The sequence below is a fragment of the Gallus gallus genome, chromosome 2 (assembly GCF_016699485.2).
Source record: "Gallus gallus isolate bGalGal1 chromosome 2, bGalGal1.mat.broiler.GRCg7b, whole genome shotgun sequence".
NCBI lineage: Eukaryota > Metazoa > Chordata > Aves > Galliformes > Phasianidae > Gallus > Gallus gallus.
Window position 1 is genome coordinate 130,461,208 of NC_052533.1, and position 14,103 is coordinate 130,475,310.

The window sequence follows — 14,103 nt, forward strand, 5'->3', positions numbered from 1 at the left end:
GAACTATGTTGACATAAGATGGGCGTGGAAGAGAAATGAAGCTTTTGTGATAACCAAATCTGTATAAACAGATGTTAATTGACTGAGTCTCACAAACAGACCAATACTAGCTAATGCCAAAGTGCCAAATAGGAAAAGGCAAGAACTTCTTTTGGGCTCCCACTCTCGAGTTTCATTGAGTGGTCACTTCAATTTTAGTTGGGATTTAATCACCGCTACTGATGTAATAGTTCAGAATGTATGATTTTTAAAAGAAGATGGATCTTCGAAAGAATTTAATTGCCTGTAAGTAGTGAATTGTCACAATGTTTGTTATTAATGCAAAAAAAAAAAAAAAAAAAAACCCTAATATAATTGGGAGTTTATAGTATGATACATTCCATAATAGGGAAAATTTTAGGAAGGAACCTAAACGAAAATCTTTTTCAACTAATAAGTAAGTAATAGTCAGCTCTTCCTGTTGTGAAAGGGGGAACTAGACGAGAACTGATCAGCTACTTGTATTTAATGAGTATACCAAGGAAGTCTTGCTCTTGTGCTGTGTGCTTTGGATTGAGTCCACTTAGGTCATGGCACCTGTGATGATTAGGAAGCATAAATAAATATCATGTTGCTTACATGTGAAGTACCATCAATTTCTTCATGTTTACATGCAGTCCAAGCTGCTTCAGGAGCGTTTTTATTTGACTTAAAATATGTCAGAGCAGACAGATTGTGTGAATTTATCTGTATTTATAGCATTAACTACTAAGTTTATACTGTGTCACACTATCTGCTGATACAAGATTGTTACACAGGTTTAGTAACTGGTGTGCCTGAACTAACTTCAGTTAGAGTGGTGATTTCATATGTCATTTATTTTCTATGGTGGACCTTCATCATCACCCATGAAGCCTGGTCATGTTGGAGAGCCTTAGACCATTGGTGAGACATCACAGTGAATATGCTGTTGAATTCAGGTCTGAAGGAGAAAATTGCTGTACTTGAAAATACACGTTTCCTTACAACCCAGCTGAGACTCTTATTGAGTTTTATCTCATGCTACTCTGTGCTATTGCAGTCACTGCATAAAAACTAAATGAGGAGGCTTCCTCTTGCCTTTTCCTCAAAAAGAAGCATAAGCCTTCTTTGGAGAGTACACTTTGTGGATGTTTCTTTTTTGCTAAAATTCATTTCAACTCTTAGAGGTCTTATTTAGGACTTTCTAGAAGTACCTTATTCATTTTATTTGGTCTGATAATAATAATTCATGTATTTACCATAGGAAGGCTTTCCTGCTAAGAATACTTCCACTTCCAAACATGTATTTGAAGGATTCTTCTTACGGTTTAGAATTAAATATAATTTCTTCCTGAATCAGCCTCCAAATTTGATTTTTTCCTCCTATTCACAGTTTCCTTTCTTCTTTGTTGCTAATACTGGCGAAGTATTACACATAGGTAGATACGTTAGGATTTATGAGATACGTGGTGGAGTTTGGTGCAGTAGATGCTGTAAATTTGGGCTGTGTCCTCTTGGTTATAGAGGACAGATGGGAGATGAAGCTTCCAGCTTTCTCTCAGAGGATCCAGATGCAGTTCGCACACATTTGCATTGTCTGACACTGTCCTGTTCAGTGTGCTTGCAAATTATTTACTGAGCACTTACTGCTTTTTGAGGAACATCATTCTGACTGCTTTCCTTCAAATATAGTCTCAGAAATAGGAGAAGAGGCCATTTTCCTACCACTTCATTACCTTTTTTGTGAGTGATAAGGAAAGGGAAATACTTGTGCAACATGTGGCTAATAAGGAAAGTGACTTTCATAGCAACAGTAACTATGCAAAGCTCTTACTCATTCACCTTTCCTGAAAAATTTTATTAGCGATTCAGATCACATAGCTACCCTGGATGAGCAAGCAAGCATTTCTTCGCATCTTTTTTTTTCTCTCTTTTTTTGTTTTAATTTAAAATTTGGAGCCATTAAAAGACAATTTTTAACACTGTATCCTTCTTTTGTCCTTTGATCTGTGTATCTTTTGAATGTGAATGATTTCTGAGCTATGGAGACAGCATCCACCAGAAGAGTAATGCTCATTAATGTCCTTTCATCTTAGCATGACTTCTTTCTTAGCTTTTGTTTTTGTTTTTAATCATATAGATTGCTGTTGTATCATCTGCTAAGTCATTTTGAACAAGATGTATTTCAAGATTCCATAATTTCCCTGCTTAATATCAGGGCAAAGTGGTATCTTTTATTGTTTTATAGACTCATCTACCCAACTTGCAAGATCAACCACTACTAGATCCGCTTTGTATACTGGAATTTGAATCTCTGGGGGAGAAGACGACTGAAAGACTGATTGGACTTGTAAGCTCTGACCTCATACAGAGTGAATCATCTTCATTCTCTTGCTCTTTTGAGGTCTTTTATATAAGGGAAAAAATGAAGAAAGACCTTGATTTCTTATACCACAAATATGCCTTGAGGCACAGTCTTTTGAGTAGTGTGAAATCACGGAGTCATTTTTCCAGCAGTAAAAGAACAAACATGAAAAATGTGGGCTGACTGCTGAAATTACTGGATGATTTAGGGATAGTAGATAAGACTGAGGCTTTTGAGCCCAGAGACAGGGTTCAGGGAGGACAGTAATTATTGCTAATGGAAGAGGTCTGAGTCAGAGATCTCTTGAGGAAAATCTTGATCCGTATAAGTTAGTGGGATTCATGCGAAGGATGCTGAAGGAGCTGGCTGAGGTCACTGGCCAGCTGTTCTCTATCATCTTCGATAGGTCATGGATTTCATGGGAGGTCCATGATGATGGAAGAAAGCCAGATGTTGCACCCCTTTTCGAAAATGGCAGTAAGAATTTTCAAGAGGACTGTAGGCTGTTCAGACTCACTTTTAATTCCTAAGAATGTCGTGGATCAGGTCCAATTTGAAGCTACTTCTGAACAGATGAACAAGAAGATTGGACAGGCTTGAAAAGTGGTGCGCTGTGAACCTAATAAGGTTCAGTAGGTTCAAATGCAAGGTGTTGCACTTGGGTTGGGTCAATTCCAGATACGTGTATAGATGGGAATTCATTGAGAGTAGCCCTGCAGAGAAGGACTTGGGGATTTCGATGGATAAAAACTGGACATGGGCCAGCAGTGTGTGTTTGCAGCTCAGAAGGGCAACTGTATCCTGGGCTGTATCAAAACAAGCATGACCAACAGGGTGAGGGAGATGAATGTCCTCTTCTACTCTGCCCTTGTGAGGCCCTATCTGCAGTACTGCATACAGGCCTGTGGTTCCCAGCACAAGAAGGATGTTGAGCTGTTGGAGTGGGTCCAGAGGGGGACCAAGAAGATGCTCACAGGGATGAAGCACCACTCCTATGAAGAAAGGCTGAAGGAGCTGGGCTTGTTTGCATGGGCTAATAGTGATAGGACAAGGGGGAATGGTTTTAAACTAAGACAGGGGAGGTTTAGGTTAGACATTAGGAGGAAGTTTTTCACACAGAGGGTGGGTGGTGACACACTGGAACAGGTTGCCCAAGGAGGTTGTGGATGCCCCATCCCTGGAGGCATTCAAGGCCAGGCTGGATGTGACTCTGGGCAGCCTGGTCTAGTGATTGGTGACCCTGCCCACGGCAGGGGGGTTGAAACTTGGTGATCATTTTGGTCCTTTTCAACCCTGGCCATTCTGTGATTCTATGATTGTTCAGTTTGGAGAAGAGAAGGTTCCAGGGGGATCTCATTGCAGCCTTCCACTGCAATGAAGTACTTGAAGGGAGCATATGAACAAGGACAAGACTGTCTTTTTCAAAGGGCAGGTAGTGATAGGACAAGGGGGAATGGTTTTAAACTAAAAGAGGGGAGATTTAGATTGGAATTAAGGAGGAAATTCTTTACTTAGAGGGTGGTGCGGCACTGGAATGGTTTGCACAGAAGAGCTCATCCCTAGAGGTGTTCGAGACCAGGTTGTATGGGGTTGGCCAACCTGATCTAGTGTGAAACAACCTTACCCACAGCAGGGGGTATCCTTCCAACCCATGCCATTCTGTAATTCTGTGATTCTATGAAGGTGATTTGGAATATCCACTATGCCTTGGGTGATTAGACTAGCTGATGGGCTGAAAAAACTCAAAAGACAGTAGCTATTGAGATGGCCGAGGCCTGGAGCAATTGCCCTGTGAAGAAATGTTGAGGGAGCTGGAGAACAGACTGACTCAGGAGGACCTTACAACAGCCTGCCACTGTCTGCAACAAGGCTACCTAGAAGATGTCTGGTAGTCTGCTCTTTGTGATGGGGGGAAGATGGAAGACAGTGGTCCTGAGCTAAAAGACAAGAGATTCAGATTTGATAGAAGAAAAAGCTTTCTCATGGAGGGAGTCAAACAGTGGATCAAATTACTTGTTTTTCAGATTCCCCATTGTAAATAATAAAAAAAGGAAACAGGGGTGCTTCAAATTCCTTGTCCTAAAATATCATAGAAGATCAGCTAGTGCAAGAAGAGCCAAATATTTCTGTTTTAGGGATCATTTCAGTTTTTCTTGTCAATATTATGAACGCTATAATTTCTGGTTAATAATCAGAGGCTCAGGTTTATTGATAGTGTCAGATGTCTTGGCAACTTTGTTATTTGTTTCCTCACATATTTTTTATATCCATAAAAAGAACTGGAGGATTGAAGGGGAAATAAAATGGCACTGGGAGTGGACCAAGTCACAAATGCTCCAGTAAATCACAGTTTGGAGGTGACTTCCCTCTGAAGCTAACACTGAGAGGGAAGAGCCAGTGAGTTGCTTTCCTCACAATGTCCAGGTGAGTATGAAAGCTAAGACTGAAATCTGATGTTACTTATTCTAGGACAACAGCAGTAAAGTAGCAGTTGAATTGGAGTAGAGTGACCGAGTGGCCAAATCAAGCTGATGCTGTGAATCAGTAACCCCTGCCAACCTCCTCTCCTGTCTGATCGTTGTTGCAGGAGGCACGGCCTGTCTCTGTTTACTTGAACAGCATCTCAAGTACTGCAGTTGGGTGGTTGGAGCCAATGAGGGAGGGCTGCCTTCCTTCCCTACAGGCAAGTTGCTTCCCATCGAGTTTGGCAGTGATCTAATCCCAGCCATTTTACTCTACTGGGACAGACATGATGAATCTTTCTGGGATCTGAACATACAGGTGTCCCAGCACATACAAAGCTTCAGAAAAGCTGTTTGAAAAGCTTCTTCCTCAGCTGGGATTTTTCTTTTTTTCTTTTTCCAACTGATTTTTGCCCTTCTCTTGCTTCAAGCTTTCTCTTCAGATTACTAGATAAATCAGAATGAGATGGTGTTTACAGCAGGCAGAGCTACTCAGTTAGGTTCATCTCCAGGGCAGATTGTTCTGAAGTTCCTTCTGGATTTTAAGAAACTGGCTTGTTTTTATGCTTTTCCCACCCCCAGTATTCCATGGGAACGGAGTGTTGTTGCCAAACTTTGATTTTTATCTTGGGCTATGAAGAACAGTTGGATTTTATTATGGAGTTATTGCGCTGCTGAGTGCTCCTCAATTTCAGTGCATTAGTATGCACACAGGAGTGTGCAAAGACTTTACAAGCATAAAGCATTCAACAATGAAAGAAATCTTTTATAAATTTAGATACTAACTGGCCAGATATGTTCATGAAAACTAAATAGTAGCAGCAGCCCACTATATTTCTAGTGAATCTCAGTAATTATTACGTTTGAGAGATTTTTGTATTAATTTGCAGAAGATAGAACGACTGTGTCTTTCCTGTGCCAAGGGAAATGTGACAAGGATGATTTGTTGAAAGAATTGTTGATCTGCAGTTTCTCAGCCACCTTAGCTGAACATTTGCTTGACAACATATGTGACCACTTGGGTATGTAATTAGATGCTTTTGTGATCTACCTACAGTTTAAATTATATTGTTCACTTTTCATTTGTATGTAAGACAGTGCTGAGGCTGGTTGTTCAGTGGTTCCCCAAGATATTGATGTTTCTTCTCTGAGTAAGCCTGAGAGAAAATACATCTTCTGTATTTTTTTTTTAATTTTTGAAAACATACCATTTAAGGGTACTAAAGAAATAGAATCATAGAATATTCTGAATTGGAAGGGACCCACATGGACTATAGAGTCCACCTCCTGGCTTCACAAAAGATCACATAAATTTCAAAGTATATTTCTGAAAGCATTATCCAAATGCTTCTTGAACTCAGGCATACTTGGTGCCATGGCTGCTTTTCTGGGGAGCGCTTATTTTTTTTGTACTAAGACAATTAGACAGTGTTTGAGGGATTGTCTTAAATCCGTTCTATAAACTAAATACATATATTTTTTAATTTGAAAAAAGAGAGTTTTGTTTTAGTAAAACCAGAGGCACTGATTGGTCTCAAGTCAAGCCATTCATATCTAGCTGCTGAAGTTAACCGTTACCTGGGTACTGACCGCAGCTAATCTCAGAGAGAAGCTGGCACCATGGTGAATCCTGAGAAAAAACTGATTGCCACCACTGCTGGCTCTGGGTTGGCAAACAAGAGTCTTGTGATGTGACCCCAAACTCAGCTCTAGTGGATGGAGATGAATCCCAGTTGGACTGCCACTGCACAATCCACAGCTGAGTTTGATTTGATCATTTTTATATAAAGTAGAACAACTTTCTCAGTCTGGCTGATATTGGCCTGTACCTGTACTGATTCGTTCTATGCTGGTTTTTTTGTTTGTTTGTTTGGTTGGTTGGTTGGTTTTTTTTGTTTTTAAGACTAAATACATACACTCCGGACATAGCAGGTAGAAAAAGGTATGGTAACAAAGAAACCTTATTTCTTACTCGGAAAGGTTTCAATAAAACAGACAAAGCCAGGTGAAACAAGGAGTTTGACCATTTTACACATACTTTCTTTCTCTTTAGGGATTAAAGATGGTTATTATTAAAGATGGTGATTATATTCCAGATTATATGCATCTGCTCAGTGAGCATCAGTCTTTACCTGAAAACAATTCCCTTAAAATTGCCTGTGGTGGTACTGCAGCTTTCTGCTGATACTTATCCATTGAAACCTCCTAAGTCTTTAGTTGCCTTTCTAGTTGGTTGCTTAAGGCATTAAGAATCAGAAACATGAAATGCCTGTGCAAATTGCTATTATTTATACCAACGCCTGTCCTGGAATGTAATGTAGATGTGTGTTCTTCCTCAGATGTCAAGTCAGCAACATGACTATCCTGGAGGGGGTGGAGGGTGTGGTGGGGGGGCTGTGCTTTAAAGTCCGAAGTAAAAACAAGTGTCGGAGGCAGTTGGCCTTCTCCAACCTCAGTATTCCTGCAGAGGCCCCATGTAACCTTCAGGGTAACACCTGCACTGTTCCGCTTACCAGGAGTCAAGCACCGAAAACAGAAGTTTGGAAGATTGTGTAACAGTGCCACCAGGTGATAGCACAAATGTAGGATTTGCTGCCGGAGTAATTCTGCTTGAGCAGCTGTTGGCAGACTGCAGAAATATATGAAACATGATTTTCCTCCCTATGCTGATATTAGATCTTTGGGCAAAACTAACTTATGTTTGCTATAACATCCATAGTAGACACAGTGCTTAGGAATGAGGGCTTTCTTGTTTCTTTGGATGGGAAGAGGGGGTTGCTTTGGGAATTCTTTGCAATTTTTGGGGGATTTGGGGAGGCACGTTCAGGTTACAGCAAAAGGATCCACAGTAGAAGGATCTGTTTCTCTGAGCTTTTTTTCTTCTGGTGTAGTACAGATGAGAGAATACTCAGGGCAATATTCTGATGAATATCAGTCTAATGTTATTTGTGTGAAACCCCAGTATATGACTTGTTATTGATGCTGGTTTGATTCTAGCTTATTTAGCATCAAGTAATGTTGTTCAGAAGCACTTGCAATTTATACGTGGCATCAGTGATGATCCTGCTGGAGTAATTTATGTAGAAAAGCTTCTTAGAATGTGATCCCATCCTAGTGGGAAAAGCCATACTAGGAAAAATATTAACAACTAAGAAGTTCTGCTAACGCTGGAGACATACCAGTGTAATGGGAAAGCTGCTGTTTTGCATATATGGAGAGAAAATTAAATAAACAGGAGTCCCTTAAAACACAGCATATTCAGACAGGGCCAATAAAGGTAATAGAAAATTATTAAGGATTTAAAATCATTTCATCATTTCCTCTTTCATTATATTCACATTTGTTAATAAAAACTGAGTCTTCAGTTAAAATGAGATTGGAATTCAGTGCTTGAAGCAACCTGCCCCAAATGCAGGTCCCACTCAAGAAGTGCTTTGAGATTCTGAATTAATGGCTAGCAAAGCTAACATATTTTCTGTTTAATTCTTGTATTCCCTGTCAGAGTTTGTGCTTTGCTAGGATTTAAGGATGTAAAGAAACAGAGTAGAAAAACTGCTCCCACTCTTTTAAGTTACTTTCCAATTTTCAGGAGAGAGGAGGAGTTGTAGTGGTGTTCTCCCCTCCCCTTTCTCTCTTTCTCTCTTTCTCTCTTTCTAACCAGCTTTAAATTCACTGCAGAGAACGGATGGAGAATTGCACTTTCTTTGTGTAAGCTTCTATCGTGTATAATTCCTGCTACTTATCTTCAGGTTTGTGAGAGTCCTTATCTGTCTCTTTTTTCCTGTGAATTTTGGAGCAGAACCTTCTTCACTTGACAACCCAGTTGTTAAGAGAGGCTTCTTGGTCTGATCATACCATAACACAGTTTTAATCCCACTGCCTTCAACAGTGCAGCAACAGTTTCAGCTTGGAACAACTCCATGCAGAACATTTCTCAGTACGGTTTAAAATTTTGTTTCAGAAGACTTGGTTTGATTGGTGCAAGTGGGGTGAAACAATTTGCCACCATGTTTCTTACCAGAACCCAACCAGAATATCTGTTCAAATCAAGAACTTCAGTTCACTTCTTTGAAAACCAAGTGCCTGTCCTCCACCTCAGCCATGCTCTCAGTTTTTGATTGAAATACACATTCTGTTCAAGTAAACTGAACTACTTAACTGAAGTTCAAATTCAGTCACTGTGACCGTGGGTTGAAATAGTTGGCTTTCTTCTGATGTTTGAATGCTGGCCCCCTTTGTTTTCATACTACCAACAGTGACAGTAGATAACAACAGTTGATTTGCAAGGCTGGTTACCTGCTCAAGAATCTTACAGTGTTCCTTACTCCCAATTCCAACTCATATTTCTAATTTTACTATTTGTGAACAATTACATAGATATGTAAGGAGAGACTGTCCTAATCAGAGACGTAAAATTTCATGGTAAATGCTATTGCTGGCAGTCGGTCAGTTTGTACTGTCTGGAAATCCTTGCAGAGGTTACCAAAGTTGGGAAACAACCATACCAGTTTCAGAGATCACACACGTGTTATTGCACACAGTCCAGTTATCAGTGTTTCTTAATGCCAACTGATTTAAGAGTTTTTCAAGTGCAGCAGATATTTACATACTGCTGCTGTTCTGGGGAAAGAGAGGACAGTTACTGCTGTTCTGCATCCCGCAGGGAAATTAGCATTTACTCTCTTCAAAATAGCAATGCCTGTAAATCTGATTATTAAATTAGGTTAAATGTCTTCCACTTAGCCATGCAGAATTTGGAAACACAGATAATTTTAAAAAGTGAGCTTCACAAAAATTAGGGGCAGATACAATAATGTTTATATACATATTTTTTAATGTACAGCACAAATGTAGTCATTGAATCACGGAGTCGTGGAGTGGCCTGTGTTGAAAAGGACCACCATGATCATCCAGTTTCAACCCCCCTGCCACGGACAGGGTCACCAACCACGAGACCAGTCTGCCCAGAGCCACATCCAGCCTGGCCTTGAATGCATCCAGGGACGGGATAACGTACGCTGCTACACTGCTATGTAGCACTGCTACGTTCAGTTTTGATCCCAAGGTAAAGGTGTAAATCTACACCAGCTCTTAGTGTTTGTAAATTTTACTCTGAGTTTGCTTCATCAAAACTTTAAGAAGAATCTGACCCATCACTTCTGCAAGGTGCTATTTGGGAGGCGATATGGAATAAGGGAGAAATTGGCTTTCACTTGCATAAAGGTGTTGTGTCAGGGCTTTATGTGATTCAGATGTAGGTATGGAGTTATACTTGCGACAGGAAGAGCCCAATGGCTCCCTGCCTGCCTGGCAGGGCATGTGTGTGCGTACTGCAGTCCTTATGCAGGGAGAGGATGGGATGCAGCTTGCCTGTTTCTCCCACCTGCTTCTTGCCCCAGTAGATCTACACTTACAGTGAGAAAGTACATTAGCCTCACTGAATTCACATTTCAATCCAAGAATTCTATTTCCTCTTACAACTCGCATCATTTTATAATCTACTTAGAACATCAGTTCTGCAGTTTGTCACTATAGAGCCCAAATAGTGTCTCCACCTGCTGTAGAACTCTGCAAATGATGGCAGTTTATGGTAAACAGGTGCTTTTTAAAAACTTTTTTTTCCCTTGTTTTATTTTTTATTATTTTTTTAATGGAACTTGGGCAATGCTCAGGAAAGAATTCAGCCAAACTACTTGGCACTGTTGAATCTGACCTCTTAAGCAATAGTTGGTACTCTTTGCAGAGCTAAAATGTGCTGCTTTGGGAGACTGGTGACCTCTTTACAAATGAAAACATGCAGCAAGAACACCAGCTGTGAGTTTCTTTTTGAGTCAGGATGTGATCACCGAAGTAAAACTTCTTGAGGCACAAACTGGAGTGGAAATTTGGCTCTGGTTACTGTGCAGAGTAAGCAGAGGCAGCAGCAAAGGCAATATCTGTCTTTGCTCTGGGTCTTTTTTGCATACTGTTTCACAGTTGTGGTTTCAAAGCCATCTACTCAGAACAGTCTGTAGACATCTGTCTTGTGTCTACATGTAATCAAATCAAAGAGATTTTAAGTTCTACAGTGAAATAACTGTGGCAGAAAATAAACTTTCTTGAGATTTAAGTGTAGATCTGTTACAGTTCTTGTTCTAGATTGACAACGTGAAAGAGTAATTTGATAGACAGTCTCTGTTTATCACATAAATAAATGCTGTGATTTTCACAGCATTGATAAATATGAACATAAGATTCTGCTATCTAGAAAAGGGATGTAAATATGGAGAAGTGGCTCATTACATAAGCTAAAAGTCCTTCTGTATGTTCTGTTCTCAGACCTTCACCAACTTTGATTAAGAATGCCTTTCTCTCTAAATATTGCACTAATGAGCATATAATGAAGTAACCATCCTCCTTATCATGCAAAGTTTCTCAAATATTGGACACTTTCTGAAATTGATAATGAGAACATCTTGACATTGTTAAAGTACATGGTTTACTTCTGTTCAAGTTAAAAATTCTGACTAATTACAAGATAACTTTATTAAGCAATGAGAGTGTCTTCTCAGTTGCTATCTCATGTAGTAGTCTAGCAAGGGCTCAAGCTTCTGCTTACTGGGAGCACACCAGTGAACCTCTTGTGCTGGGTGCATGATGAGCAGTACAAATGCTGTGTCCCTATGTCAAAGGATTTCCAGGCAGAGGCTGCTGAGGGGAGTACAGAGCTGAACAGTAAGGAAGAGAAGATGATGAACTCAGTCAAGAGCATTTCAGGTTTAGACTGGATATTAGGAAAAATTTCTTCTCAGAAAGAGTGGTTGGGCACTGGAACAGGCTGCCCAGGGAGGTGGTAGAGTCACCATCTCTGGAAACGTTCAAGAAAAGGGTAGATGTGGTACTGAGTGACATGGTCTAGTGAACACAGTGGTGATGAGTAGATGGTTGGACTTGGTCCAACCTGTGTTGGATCATTTCCAACCTGTGCCTGTACAGCGCTGCCTCTCTTCTGCTTCCCCAGTGTCCCTTGTTTCCCAGCACAGTACCTTGCTGTAATACATGAATGTATGGAAGCCAAGGAGCAGCAGCAAGAAGAGCTGTGTGTGGACCAATCTTGTCCACAGGCAGCAGCCTCCATGGATCTTCATGCTCAGTGCAGCATAAGGACTAGCCTGCCAAGGCTGAAAGCATGCTTAAGAAAGTGCTTCCAGGCATCAGGGCTGGAAGAAGAACAAATGAATGGGGGAAATAATTAAAACTGACTGAACTGGCATACCCTAGGCAGCAGCCAGATTCCTCCAGCAGAGGCATATGAGAGTCAGGAGGCAGTTACATTTAGGTGTCATACAGTATTCAAGACCAAGAGGAACAGGTTGGAAAAGAGGATGTTTTGTGGATGTAATTTTGCTCATTTTTATTTACTGATATTTTATAAAGAGAACAAACACTGCCTTTATACATGCTTAAAATACGGACTTATTGCAGGGAGTTGATTTGCCACATCTGAATGTATTGGGAACCTGAGCCTTTTTTTTTGGTTTTTTTTTTGATAACATGAACTGACATTTTTGATGCCCTGAAGTTACAGATATTCGTGCTTTCTTAAGGTTTCTAAGTTATTTATCTAATGTTTTTATACTGCTCAGACGTATATTTAAAGATCTCTGTAAGTTTTATATTGTATATATTTATTTTAATATCGTATTTAATACAACTTCTTTCAAGATCTTCATACTGAAGAAGCTGAGGGAATCCATAAGGAAAATGTTCTGTATCCGTCCTGCATTGTGATAGTGTGATAGCACTGTGAAGTGATAAACAGCAGTCCACTGTATAACTTCATATAGCATTGCCACACAAGTCCTCTAACAAAAATCTTTTCTTTGGAAATATTAAACTGCAAGATTTGTGTTGTATTTTTGTTGTTTATTGAGAATTCAGTTTTATGATATTTTGAATTTACATAAATATTTATTATTGAGAGGTCAAATACTTTTCTGTGATACTGTAGAGAATATAAGTAGCTTCACAACTCAGCACTGAAGATCACTAAAATTAAAAAATATGAAAGAGATTTAAGCTATTGCGGGGAAAAAACCAAAATCTTATTTGAGCTAATATGTTGAAATTGTGCTACTGAGAGCTCGTTGAATTAGCAACATAGTATAGATCTTTTCTGCCCTGTTCACTGGCCTTGCACTAATTCAGACTGAATGAGTTCTGTGAAATGAACTGGTGATATGAGAATGCTTTCTATTGGTCAAATGTGTCATAAAAGACTATCTCAATTAATACTAATTAGCTACCGTGGTAGCAGCCATAGCACAGAGACTGAAAGGTGAAGAATCATAAAGTAAACATTAGTCTCTCACCCATGAAATGCTCTCTCCAGAGCTGTGTTTAACCTAATTGGTAAGGTGCTGGGAATACGTGTATGCTGTGATAGCGTGGCCTATCTGTCATGCTAATAAAGCAAGCTCCAGTTCTCAGAGCTCCATTCTTATGCATTCATCATTTCCACTGCATTCAACTGTGAGTTGTGGAGAATAAGCTATAAAACTAGTTCTGTGTGGCACATGGTAAGCAACAAAATCTGAAGCAGATTTCCTGACCTGTGCTGGTACCCAGGAGGGTCATCAGGTAGAGCTGATGTTGGCCCAAATTTTAGATATATAAGCATATTGAAAAGAGGCAAAGAAAGAGTCAACACGCCTTTATTGTTTCCTTTTTCTGCTGTATGTTTCATAGAAGACATCTATGTTTTTATGACTATATGGTACATTAATTCAGAAGCGATGCATCATTTATGCAGAGCTGAATAATGGAAAGATGATTTTTTTTGGAAAAAAGTTTGTTTGTCATATTTGTTATTTATATCTTTGCAGCAACCAAAAGTATTCTGACTGGCTGAAAAAATGTGCAGAGCCACTCTGCATAAAAACATTTTTTAGCCTTTAAAACTAACATACAGACATTCTAGATCTACCTCCTGGGTGATTTCTTGCTGGATATTCCAGTCCTCCTTTCTCTTTTAGTTCTGTCATTGCTGTTAGCCTGTGGAATTCATGCAGGATAGGCAGTTGCAGTAGTGAATAATGAATAAAAAATTCTATCGTGGCTGATTCTTCCTGGAATAGCATTTTGAAGGGCATACTGCATTCAGCAAGCTTCCTCCTTGACATATTAATATGGATGACTTTTACAAACTTAGGTCAAGCATGAATCATGTTCTTTTGACATGGCACGGCTCCTAAATAGCATTAATGTCATGTCTGCAGATACAATAGGGCCAATTTG

The 14,103-nt window shown here is 39.7% G+C and overlaps 1 protein-coding gene across 21 annotated transcripts in view; it reads left to right on the forward strand.

Moving 5' to 3' along the window:
* OXR1 (oxidation resistance 1) overlaps positions 1-14,103 on the forward strand; it is a 245,380-nt gene that overhangs the window by 126,127 nt on the left and 105,150 nt on the right. The window contains exon 5 of one of the 21 annotated variants that reach the window (XM_046928844.1): positions 4,953-5,849. The exons of the other annotated variants lie outside the window; for them this stretch is intronic. The gene's annotated coding sequence lies outside the window, so the exon portion shown is untranslated. The remainder of the gene's footprint in view (positions 1-4,952; positions 5,850-14,103) is intronic. 21 annotated transcript variants of the gene reach the window in all.